Genomic DNA, 12,426 nt, shown 5'->3' with positions numbered 1-12,426 from the left:
CTGTTCTCCTGGGCTCATGTGGGCAGCTGTTCTGGGCTCAGCTGGACTCACTCACATGTTGTGGCTGACTGGTTCTTGGCTACTCCAGGCTGGCCTTGACTGGGGCAACTGGGACAACTCATTTCTACTCCATGGGCCTCTCCTTATCCAGCAGACTAGCCTGGGCATGTTTTCATGGTGATGGCAGTGGCACAAAAGTTCAAGCAGAAGAACACAAGTGTGTTTTCAAACCTCTGCTTGGGTCATGTATGTCATCCCCGGGGCCACAACAAGTTACATGATTGAATTCAGAATTGAGGGGTAGAGAAGGATACGTCTTGCTGTGAAGAGTTGCAAAGTCATGTGGCAAAGGGCATGGACACCAGGAGGAGTGGAGAATTGGGTCCATTAGTGTAATTAGTCTACCACATAGGGATAATAGTATGTTTCCCCCATAGGCTTGTTGCAAAGATTAGATGTGGTCAAACATATGTGTTTTATACAGGCCCTTAATAGGAAGTCATAAAGTGGTTAGTTCCTCCCCACACAGGAAACTTAGGCTGTCTCTGGGATTTCTCAGGTAGGGTAGAAGATATTGCGAATTGCTGGAGATACAGCAGCAAAGGCTAACACACAACTTATGCTTTGCTCAGTAGAACTACCAGTGGGACCCTCCATCACGTATCTGCTACAGCTATTTCTCGTGTTTTGTCTTCAGCCATAGTGAACCACAATGTTACCGGTTGGCAGATACTTGCTCATCACTTACTGAGTTACGCTCATCTGAATAGATTCCTACCAGATGACAGGAGTCACTGAGAGCCTTTCAAACCATTAGCTTCCCTCCTACTACACAGACACCGTCCCTGACAAGTGAAAATGGATTCTCCTAAGGGAACCCTCTTGCACTGTCAGTGGGAATGTAAATTGGTGCAACCACTGTGGAAAACAGGATGGAGATTCTTCAAAAAAATTAAAAATATAAATATCATATAATCCAGTAATTCCACTACTGGGTATTTACCCAAAGACAATAAAAACATTAATTTGAAAAGATATCTGCTACCCTATGCTCATGGCAGCATTATTTACAATAGCCAAGATACGGAAGCACCCGAAGCATCTATCGATAGATTAATGGATAAAGAAGATGTGGTATATATAGAATGGACTCAGCCGTATAAAATGTCTTGCCAATGGGGTGCCTGGCTGGCTCAGTCAGTTAAGTGCCGACTTCGGCTCAGGTCATGATCTCGTGGTTCATGAGTGAGAGCCCTGTGTCAGGCTCTGTGCTGACAGCTCCGAGCCTGGAGCCTGCTTCGGATTCTGTGTCTCCCTCTCTCTCCTCTCCTTCCCCCCTTGTGCTCTGTCTCTCAAAAATAAATAAACGTTAAAAAACTTTTTTTTAAATGTCTTGCCATTTTGACAACATAGATAATGGGGGACCCAGAGGGTATCATGCAAAGTGAAATAAGTCTGGTAGAGAAAGATGAGTAACATGTGATTTCACTTGTATGTGAAATCTGAAAAACAAAATAAATGAACAAATAAGAAAAAAGACCCATAAATACAGAGGACAAACTGGTGGTTGCCAGAAGGGAGAGGGCTGGGTAAAATGGGTGAAGGGAATGGGAGGTACAGGCTTCCAGTTATGGAATGAATAAGTCATGGGAGTAAAAGGTACAGCACAGGGCATCTAGTCAGTGGTACTGTAATCGCGTTGTATGAGGACAGAGGGTAGCTACGCTTGTGGTGAGCATAGACAACATGTTGAATTGTCGAATCGTTATGTTGTACACCTGAAACTGATGTAACATTGTATATCGGCTTTATGTCAATAAAAAAATAGAAATGGTTCTTCTCTGCCTTTTGAGTGATAATGATGATGACAATAATTATGGCAATAATTATGACCATTATGCCAGTCATAATAATAATAATAGTTCCTACCTACTAAGTAGGCAAAACAGAATTTTGTCTGATTTTCACATTAACTCACCGAGGTGAGTACTGTCACTATCCCCATTTTACAGATGAGAGAGCTGAGACTCAGAGAAGCCATTCAGCTAGCAAGTGGCAGAAATGGGACTTGAACGCAAGTCTCTCCAACTCCAAGGATAATACTCTTATTACTTCACTTGCCCTCCCTTAAAGTTCTTGTGTTTATTCTGCTTATCTCAAGTCAGAGATCCACTTGACCTTGGTGTCACTTTTTGCTAGCCAACTTTAGCCATTCCCCATGTGCTTCATGTCATACACCGTCAACCAACAGCAGATCTGCAGTGAGGGGGTCATGATGAAAGGAAACAATTTTCTAGATCTATCCAGGCAATGGACCCCCAATTGCAGGGCTGTCCTCTCCCTGCTCCCAGGGTTAGACCTGAAACCTCGTCCTTCCTTTGAGGGCCAGGGAAGGCTGGTCATTGGTGGGGACATCCTGAGATCTTGGCCAAAGCCAAGGTCCTGGAACTGGCCCTCCTCCCAAGGTCCTGACCTCTCATGGCTCATATCTCGGGGTCAGTGAGGAGCAGGACTTCAGGAGGGAAGACAAGGCCCCAAACCTCAGGCCTGAGTTTGGAGAAACCCGAGAAGGACCCTGGAACAGCTGACTCTGGGCGCCACGTTTTGGAGGCAGCTGCCCCCTCCCCCACACTGGCTATTCTGTGAGTCACGGGTTTTAAGCTGAGCACTCTGGGAGATTAACCAGCTTTGTGACCAGCTGCTGGAGGAGGATACTTGGCCGAAAGAAGCAGGATAAAGTTACCCTCTCAGAAGTTTATAGGAAGGCCCATAAATGCCCCCAACTGCTGTGGGGCCCACGATCTGGGGCGCTCCTGGATGCTCCCCCTTGCCCAGGCCCTCAATGGCTATACTCTTCTCCCCACTTTCTCACCTACCCAGCAGCTTCTGCTAATCTGGCACCCCTTGGGAATGCCGGCCATTTGGGGCCAAGTGGTTCCAAGAGGGGTCTTGGGCAATGGTCCTTCCTTCCCCGGATGACACACATTAGGAACAGAGCCTGGCCCGGAGTCAGTGGGAAGGGCCTGGCTCCTGCCTGGCTCAGGCCCAGGGCAGAGGCTGGCGGGAAGTGCCTGGAGCAGGGTGGTGGGCCGCTGGCACACAGGCTGTCCCAGGCAGGGAGAGGTGATGTGAAGAGTCCACCCTAGGGCCCCAGAAAGCATCATGTAGAGGCTGAGAGGGAGCCCTGGGATGAGGATTCAGACCTGGGTTCTAGCCTGCTTTTCCCACTGACCCTCTGGCCTTAGGGTCCTCATTTGTTAAAACAGGTCACTTTCAAATGGTGTTCTGGGGAGTCCCGGACCATTCAGAAATGCTACAGGGATTCCAGAAATGCTGGATGAGAATTTCAGGCTAGTAGGATTCTCCAACTATCATACATAACTCCCTCCCCCCACTCCTCACCCCATTTCACAGATATGTGTTCATCAAAATAACCTCTTTTTTTTTCCTCTCACAGATTGACTATGCATTCAGTCAATAATTATTTCTTGAGTGTATACTATGTGCCAGGTTCTGTTGTGGTGGTGAACAGGAGTGCCCTTTGTAAGAAATAAGAGTTACATATTTAAACTAATACAATTAATTTATAATGAAATGGCACCTCCTCTGCTTTATGTATCAAAGTTCACTTAAGAACTTATCTGACTAGGATTCTGCTCCTAAAGAAGTTTGCCTTGGGACCATCTCCTGGGCATGTCCTGTCCACCTGACTCTATTCCCAAAGCCCTAAGCTGACATTTCCCCCAGGAAGATCAGGAAGGGGTGAGGAGAAGGCATCTTGGTTCCAGGGTGGCTATTGGCATGGGGTTTTCTCCATATGATGGAGGGTGAACAGTCTGAGTGAGGCTCTGTGTGCCCTCTGTACTGGGGCCTGAAAGGTATGTGAGTAGGAAGTTGTGCTGTCGCAGCCTCTGCCCTAGATCTGAAGATGGGGTGTCCAGGAACACCTGCCCTGGCCCTGACCCCCCATCAACCTACCCACAGCCCCACTAGTGCCACTACCAATGCCAGCCTCTGCCCTGTGCCAGGCATTTTACATACAACCCCTCAACCCTATAGGTTGGATATTATTAGCCACATTTTACAGATGAGGAAATGCAAGGACCCACTAGAGGCCAAGCCTGTGCTAAGTCCTGGGGATACAGCAGAGAGCAGTACCTGGCCCATTCTAGTCTAGTGGGAGCTACTAATAGATAGTAAGAGTATTATCTAATGCTTACGTACTACCTGCCATATGACAAGAATTTCCCCTGGTTGACTCAGTCTTCTAATACCACCATATGATTACCCTTCTCATTTTATACACAATGAGACAGAGATTAATGTTTCAATGTCATAGCACAATTAAGATAGAGCTGAGATTTGAACCCCAGAACTTGCTATGCTAAGAGCCGAGGTAACATCATTCCACTAGCATTCCTCAATGGCTTCTCTGGGGCAATCGAGAAGACACGACAGTCCTTGTACCCCATAGCTCTTGCTCTAATGTGGGAGGCAGGTGTATAAGCATAGTCACCACCCAGGATGAGGAGAGAAACACCTGGGTCAGCACTGGGAAAAGAATCCTGGCTCTGCCTCTGAACTGGCTCTGTGAGGTGACCTTGGGCAAGAAATATATCTCTCTGAATATTTACTGCCTCATCAGAAAGACAGGGATAATAACACCCACCTTTCAGGATTGACTTAGGATTAAGTAGATAATGCACACACATCATCAAACACCACGGAAGGTGGACAGTAAGTGCACAATAAATGGTAGCTGTTATTAATAATATGAAGTAGTGGGTGGGAAGAAGGAGGAAGAGGAAGAGGAAGATTTTGGAACACTGTCTCTCTATGAGTCCTATTCTTGGCCAGAGGCTGGCCTGCTGTGCCCAGCCCTTCTCTCCAGCCCCAAGTCTGTCCAGGCACCTGCTGTGTGTCCTGGCATCTCCAGGCAGGGCCAGGGTGAGGCCAGGAGGGCGGGTAAGGACAGCTCAACCCAGCTCCTCACTGCTGGGGAGCCTGGCGGGGGCTGGAGCAGGACTGCTCATGGTGGTTTGGTGCCTCCCTGGAAGGAGAGAGGACATGTGTGAACATAGAGCGAGTGGAGACAGGGCTGGTCAGACCCACCTGCCCCTTAGAACTGAAGCCCTGAGCAGGCTTTGGCTAGTCGGTGGTGGGCAAGGACAGGGTCCATGGCTCTGCTGCCCAGTGCCTCAGTGCAGTGAATATTTCCTGCCACTTGTCACATGTCCAGACCTGCCTCTGTTCTCAGGGAGCTCCTAGCTGCAGAAGACGCAGATGAGTTTGGAAGAGCCCAATCCAGGTGTGATCCAAGTTTCTGCACTGAGAGGGGAGAGCAGGGATGGGGTGGGAATGCTACAGGGAAGGCTGGTGGAGGTGGCTCCTGTGCTCTAGGAAAGGCAGAAGCTTCCTTCCAAGAAGAGGGAACAGCAGGTACAAAGGCCCAGAGGCTTACCTATGGCGGTAGATAAGCACTCCCAATTCCAACACAAGCTTTGTCCAGATCAAATTATTTTGGTAGAAAATGTGACTGTGAAAGCAAGTCTGGGGACCCTGAGCTAGGCTTGGGCTGGGGAAGTTCTTGAGGGAGCAGACCAAGTTTAGGGAGGAGAGGAACACAGGGACCAGAACTCCCCTCCTACTGTCTCTACTCAGCACCAGAGATTTGGGGTCCTACAAGGTACATGACTGAGAACTGTCACTGGGAAGTAGGCAGCTTGTTGGGTGGCTCGTGGCTCAACTATAGAGGGAACCTGAACAGCAGGTGCCAAGGAAGGTAGTTCTTCCTGATACCCCCTAAGCACATACTCAAAGTGCGGAGGTGTCCCATATAGTCTTGTCCAGAGACAGTCTCACAAGTATGGGTTAAGGTCCTGGCCAGCCACACACGGTCAACACAGGGTGATAATGGGGACTATCATATCAGAGGCATCCCTGGTCAGAGCCCCAGGGACTCAGACCCAGAGCAACACCATCACAAGGTGACAGCCGCTCACTGTGGCACACCATCAAGTGGCCCTCACTTGACCCTGAGAGCCCCTACACACGGCGGCGGGACACCTTCCGGCCACCGCCCCTGGCGGCCTCACTCCGGGGGCCCTCACAGGGCCGCGCAGCCGGTGGCGGTGGCGGGCAGCCGCCCGGGCTGGTGGCGCACGTGCGCACGCCGACGGGCCGCACACACCCGCGCACACGCCGGCGCGGGCTAACGAGCCCACAGCCCTTCTCGGCGGGAGGGAGCCAGTTGTCGGGCGGGGCCGCGCGGTCACACAGCATTAGCCCTGCGGCCGCCCCACCAGGTGCGGCCACTGCCCCTAATCCCCGGGCCTGGCCCGCTAAGCCGGGCCTGAGCGACGCCACAGCTGGGGGCGGCCGGCCACGCGCCGCCCATCACCGCAGCCCCAGCCCACCGCCCTCCCGGCCACGCGCCCGGGGGCCCCTCCCCACCCCCCACCGCCCCCACCTCCCCAGCCCTGCGCAGCCTCTCCGGCCCACCTCCGACCAGGCGCTCCCACCTCCATCTATCCCTTAGCACCCTACTGCTCCGCCTCCCAGATCCTCCCTCACCCCCACCCCGTCTGTCCATCAGCCTCCCTCCGGGTCCTCAGGCAGGTAGACTCGCACCCCGGCCCGGTCTCTCCATCGCAGGACCCGCAGCCCAGACCTTCCCCAGAGCCACCCACCTGCCAGCTCCCTGCCCATCGCGGATACCACTGCCCGATCATGGCTTGGGCCCCAACCTCCTCACGCTTCGCTTCGTGCGACCCTGTCATTTACCTGCCCTGCCCCTCTCAGCTGGCCCCTCAGTTCGGCAGCCTCCCCTCCTTGATTTGTAAAGTTCCCAGGCCCTCTCTTCCCACACACAGGTTTCCAGCCTTCACTTGCTCCTGCCGGTCCCAGGCAGAACTCACCTCCCTCCAGAGTAGCCAAACTTCAGTTCTAATTCTGGGACTCTTGCTAGACTCCTGACGGATCCCAGGGTCTTTGGTTGGGGGGTCCTGGGGCCTCTTTTGAACCTCAGTTTTACTCGTCTGAAAAATAAAGAAGTGTGATCTAGATGACCTCCGAGCACTCTTTTGCCTTTTCCTATCCCACAACATTAGCAAGGTCATGTCCTTCTAGTCATCTGTATGCTGAAGACAGATGAGTGTGGGAGGGCACCCGCTGGCCACGTGTCCCCTCTCAACCTCATCCCCTCACTTAGCTCTCAGGGTCTGAGTGGCAGGGTAACTTTTTAGCCTCTGGGGTGGGGGTGGGTAAAAGAGGACAGGTTGGAATCTGGGTGCTTAGGTCTGGGCCAGAGCTTGGGGCTGGCTGTGGGGCAGTCTCTGCCACCTTGGGATGTCCCCTGGAAGAGTGTGCCTTCTGAGACTAGTCTGCTGGGGGTCCTGGCCTCAGGCACTGCCAGCACTGGTGCTGATGGACAGCCTCAGCAGGTGGGAGCCGGCCAGTCACCCCCGACAGCCCTGCCCACCTGTCACCCTCCTGCTCGGGTGACTGGCTGCCTGACCCACTGACCAACTTCCTGCTACTTCCCAGCACCCTGGGCACTGTATGGTCAGGGCTGCAGTGGCCTGCCCCCTTCCCTTCAGCTTTTCCCAACAGCTGCCTGCCTCAGAGCACACAGGCACACAAATATCACACATGTGCAGATTCACACTGCTCACACATACACGTGCACTAATAAGGGCTGCATGAACGCATGCCCACATCAGAGCCTGCTGCAAACTCAGACAAACTGAGCCAAGTTGCTTCTCCCCAGGTGGGAGAACACTGAATTGCCTTCCCTGTGGCAATAGGCCACATAGTAAAGACAAAGGCATTAAGTCTGGGCTGACCTGACACCAGTCCTGGCTTTGTGATACCCTAACTGTGTGGTTTTGTCAACCTCCTGGCACCTCAGGGTCCTCATCTGTTAAATGGAGCAGATAGTAACAAGTATCTGTCTTGTTCGGAGGACCAAATGGAACAATCCACAGAAAGTGCTTAGAATAGTTCCTAGTAAAATGTGAGTCCGCAATACAAGTTAACCAATAATATTATCATCCAGGGGGAGGGGGCTGAGAGGCTCCTGGGAATACCCTAGTTGCTAATGCTCCTTTAATCCGTAACTTCTGGCCATAATTGTTCAAATGGTTGTAAATCATCCTAGTAGTATTTTTATTCCATTTTCTGCATTGTGAGAGGCCGTCTATTAGGAGATGAAACCAGGATATGCTATTCCCACAGCCTCGCCTGGCTCCTGGCTATGATTGCTCATTCTCTGCTATTTAAAAACCCAGAAAGCACATTGTTGGTTTAGTGAACTCTGGGCCGGGCCTGAACAGATCTCTTCAGAATCTGTTCTAGGCACTCTCCCCAGATAAGGATCCCTTAGAGTCTCAGGATCCGTCTCCTTCTTTCTGGAAATAAGAACAGTGTCTGCCCCCTCCAACAACTTGACCCCTCTAATTCCCCAGACCCTCCCCCCACCAAGGGCTACCACAGTACCACCAATCTCACTTCCCATGCTCTCGGGCCCACAGAGTGAGATTTCTGGGAGCCTACGGAGAAGACTCCAGAAGCAGAGCTCTGAGCTCTGGGATAGCCTTCAGTCTGCTCCAGCCAGACCTGATTCTGCCAACATTCTTGGCAACATCTGAGAAATGGGTGAAGAAGCCTGAGGCTCATGGCTCCCCACTGGGGACAAGAGATGAAGAATGAAATTGGGGAGTTCTGCTTCTCTGCCACCCTCAGCCCTGACAGGAAGGCTTCTTTGTTCTGCTTGTTGCCCTAAATGAAACTTAAGAAATTCCATTTTCTGCCCTTAGCATTTCCCACTTGTCACTCCACACGGGGCCTCTTCCCTTTCTGACTCCCTTCTCGTAAACCCTCTCTGTGGTTCATTCTCAGGTGTGAGTTCTGAGTTTATTTGAGTATATTCTTTATTATAACTATAATAAAGTGTTGTCATCTCTATCATAAACCTTCCAGTATTAGTTATTTATTGCTACATGACAAATTTCCTAAAACTCAGCAGCTTAAAACAACAAATTTTTATTATCCCCCTGTCTCTGGGGGTCAGGAATCCAAGAGCAGCTTAGCAGTGACTCTGGCTCAGGGTCTCTTATAGGCTGTCATCAAGGTGTTGGCTGGGGCTGCAGTTATCCCGCAGGCGTGACCAGGGGAGAATCCAGGCCCAGCTCACTTATGCGGCTGTTGGCAGGCCTCAGGTCCTCACTGGCTGTTGGCTGGAGACATCAATTCCTTGCCATGTGGGCCTCCCCATTGGGGCAGCCCACAACATGGCAACTGGCTTCTCTCAGAGCGAGTGAGCTCAGGGAGAGGGCACGAGAGAGAGAGAGAGAGAGAGAGAGAGAGAGAGAATGTACCCCAAACAAAGGTGCATCTTTACAAAACCTAATCTTGGAGGTGACATCCCATTACTTCTGCTGATATTCGCACTCAGAGGGAAGGGATTACATCATACCAGGAGGCAGGGATCATTGGAAGCCATCGTAGGGGCTGCATCCTGCATTTCCCATCTGGTTTCTCCCTGTATTGTGGTGCCCAGCACAATGCCCACAGTAGATATTTGTTGGAAGAATGAAAGCAATTATCAGAAGAAATTCTACAGAGGTCCTATTATTCTATGTTGTTCTCCTTGGATACAACTCTCCCCCTACCCTACCCCCACCCTCCACTTTTCTCCTTCATGGGAATTATTTGCAATTAAAATTTTAAAACTATATTACCTTGGGGCACCTGGGTGGCTCACTAGGTTAAGCATCCTGCTCTTGATTTTGGCTCATGTCATGATCTCACGGTTCATGAGTTTGAGCCCTGCATTGGGCTCTGCACTGGCAGTGTGGAGCCTGCTTGAAATTCTCTCTCCCCCTCTCTGCCCCTCCCCTTCTCATGCTCTCTCTGTCTCTCTCTCAAAATAAATAAACTTTAAAAAACAAAAAATATTACCTTTGAATAACATATATTCTCACGGGAGCCTATCATCCCTCCCACTTTTTGAAAATTGCCTTCCAAAAATGGGGACATACTCGGCCTTTGTCTCATGCAGATAACCTCTATGACTGTCACAAACTCTAAAGTGAGTTGGCTACTTCTCTCTTCATTAAACAGATCAGGAGTGGTTTCAAAAAAACATTCCTTAAGTCACAGTGCTCCTATGACTTGTGTTTACCTCCCACAGCTATTGCTCCTGGAACTTCCCTGTCTTCTCAACTGAACAGGGACCTACTGCAGGGTAGGGACAGTGAGCAAATGCTCCAGCATTCACTGTGTGCCATGGCTGGGCTAAAGACCAGGGAGACGAGCGGGTAACTCATAAAATTCTCCAGCATCTGAATGGAACAGGTGCTCAGGAATGCTTGCTCCTTCTGGGAGATAAAACTGTCAGTAAGTCCACCCAAAAATAATTATCAGGTGCTGTGGGGGCCGAATTTCTAGGAATGGCTCCCAAGATTCTATGTCTAAATCCATGGAACCTGTGAATGTGATAAGACACCACTCCCCTGATTGCATTATGTTACGTGGTACAGTTGACCCTAAAGAGGAGTGATTATCTCAGGGGGGTCTAATCTAATCCCAAGAGTCATTCACGGCAAAGAACTGTCTCACACTGGCAGCAGAAAAGGAAGCCAGAGAGATTTGAAGCATAAGAAGGACTCAAGGCACTGAGTTGATTTACTAGTTTAAAGGTAGGGGATCATATGAGAAGATATGCAGTAGCTTTAAGGTGCTGAGAGACAGCCAGCGAGGAACAGGACCTCAACCCTATAACCACAAGGACTGGACCCTGCCAACAAATTGATGAGTTTTCAAGCAGATTCTTGGCATCTGTCTCATGCCACCCTCCTACTGACAGCTTGATTTTGGTCTTATGAGACCTTGGGATTAGAACCCAGCCAAGCCTACCCAGACTTCGGATCTACCGAACTGTGAATGAATTTTAACATGTACAATTCAATGTATTTGTTGTTATTTTGTTGTTGTTGTTGTTATGTTCACAAGGTTGTGTAGTCATTATTACTGTCTAATTCCAGGACATTTTCATCAACCACCTCCCCTCCCCAGAGACAAAATTTATATTCAGTAAGTAGTCACTCCCCATTCCCCACTTCCTCCTGTCCCTGGCAATCATTAACCCACTTTTTGTATGTGTGGGTTTGCCTTTTCTGGACCTTTCATATAGATGACGTCATAAAATTTGTGACTTTTTGTGTCTGGCTTTTCTTGCTTAGCATATTTTCAAGCTTCATCCGAATTGTAGTATATATCCATACTTCATACATTTTTATGGCTGAGTAATATCCCATTCTACGGATATGACACATTATATTCATACACCCATCAATTGATGGACAGGTGAGTTGTTGCTACTTTCTTGGCTATGATGAATACAGTTGCCGAATAGAGTTGCTATGACTATTTGTGAGCAGGTTTTTGTGTGCACATATGTTTTAAATTCTCTTGGGTAAATACCTATGATTAGAATTTCTGGGTTACATAGTAACTCTATATTTAACTTTTTGAGGAATGGCCGACCAGAGTGTTGCCCAAAGTGAACGTACCCATTTACATTTCCCTCAGCAATGTATGACAGTTCCAATTTCTCCACATCCATGCCAACAATGGTTATATCTGTATTTTTAATTTTTTAAATTAAAATCATTGCAGAGTGTGTCTCATTGTGGATTTAATTTGCATTTCTGTAATGGCAGTTGATGAGGAGTGGGTATTATCTTCAGTCACTAAGTTTGGGGTAATTTGTTATACAGCAGTAGAAAATGAATTCAGGTGCTTTCTCACACTCCTGTGACAAAAATGGAAATGGGGCAAAAGTTGGTGACAAAATAAGCCGTTTGAGTTGAGTTGCCAAAGAAGTCTCTAAATGCCATTCTCATAAGGCGGGCCTTGACTGCCATGGGTGGGAGGACAGACATCTAAAGTTAAGGGGTCAGAGTAAATCAAGAACCAGGATTGTTACCCAGTTATTAAGGCAAGAACAGAGTAGCAGGCATGAAGTGAAACCAAAGAATATCAGGCATATGTTGCTTCCAGTTTTTGCCCAGTTTGATTGGATCAGCCATAAATTGGGCACTTCAATATGTGCAACATGTTAGTTTTACCACAGTGGCAGGACATCCAGATGGATGGGGACCCCATCACTGTCTAAATGGATCTCTGGGCCAGTACTGGGATGCATTTCAATATATAGCCAGAGAGCTTTAGGGATATTCCTCTCCTCTTTACCACCTCAACTCATTCATTCACTCATGAGTGGGACACATTCTGTTTCCAGGCACTTGGGAGATGGTAATGAACAAAATACAGATCTCATGGGGCTTACCTTTTAGCTGGGAGAGATGGTCAACAAACATAAAGATAATAAGAATATTGGTGTTACACATAAAACAATGAAAA

The sequence above is a fragment of the Panthera leo genome, chromosome D1 (genome assembly GCF_018350215.1).
Source record: "Panthera leo isolate Ple1 chromosome D1, P.leo_Ple1_pat1.1, whole genome shotgun sequence".
Taxonomy (NCBI): Eukaryota; Metazoa; Chordata; class Mammalia; order Carnivora; family Felidae; genus Panthera; species Panthera leo.
This window is presented reverse-complemented; position numbering follows the sequence as displayed.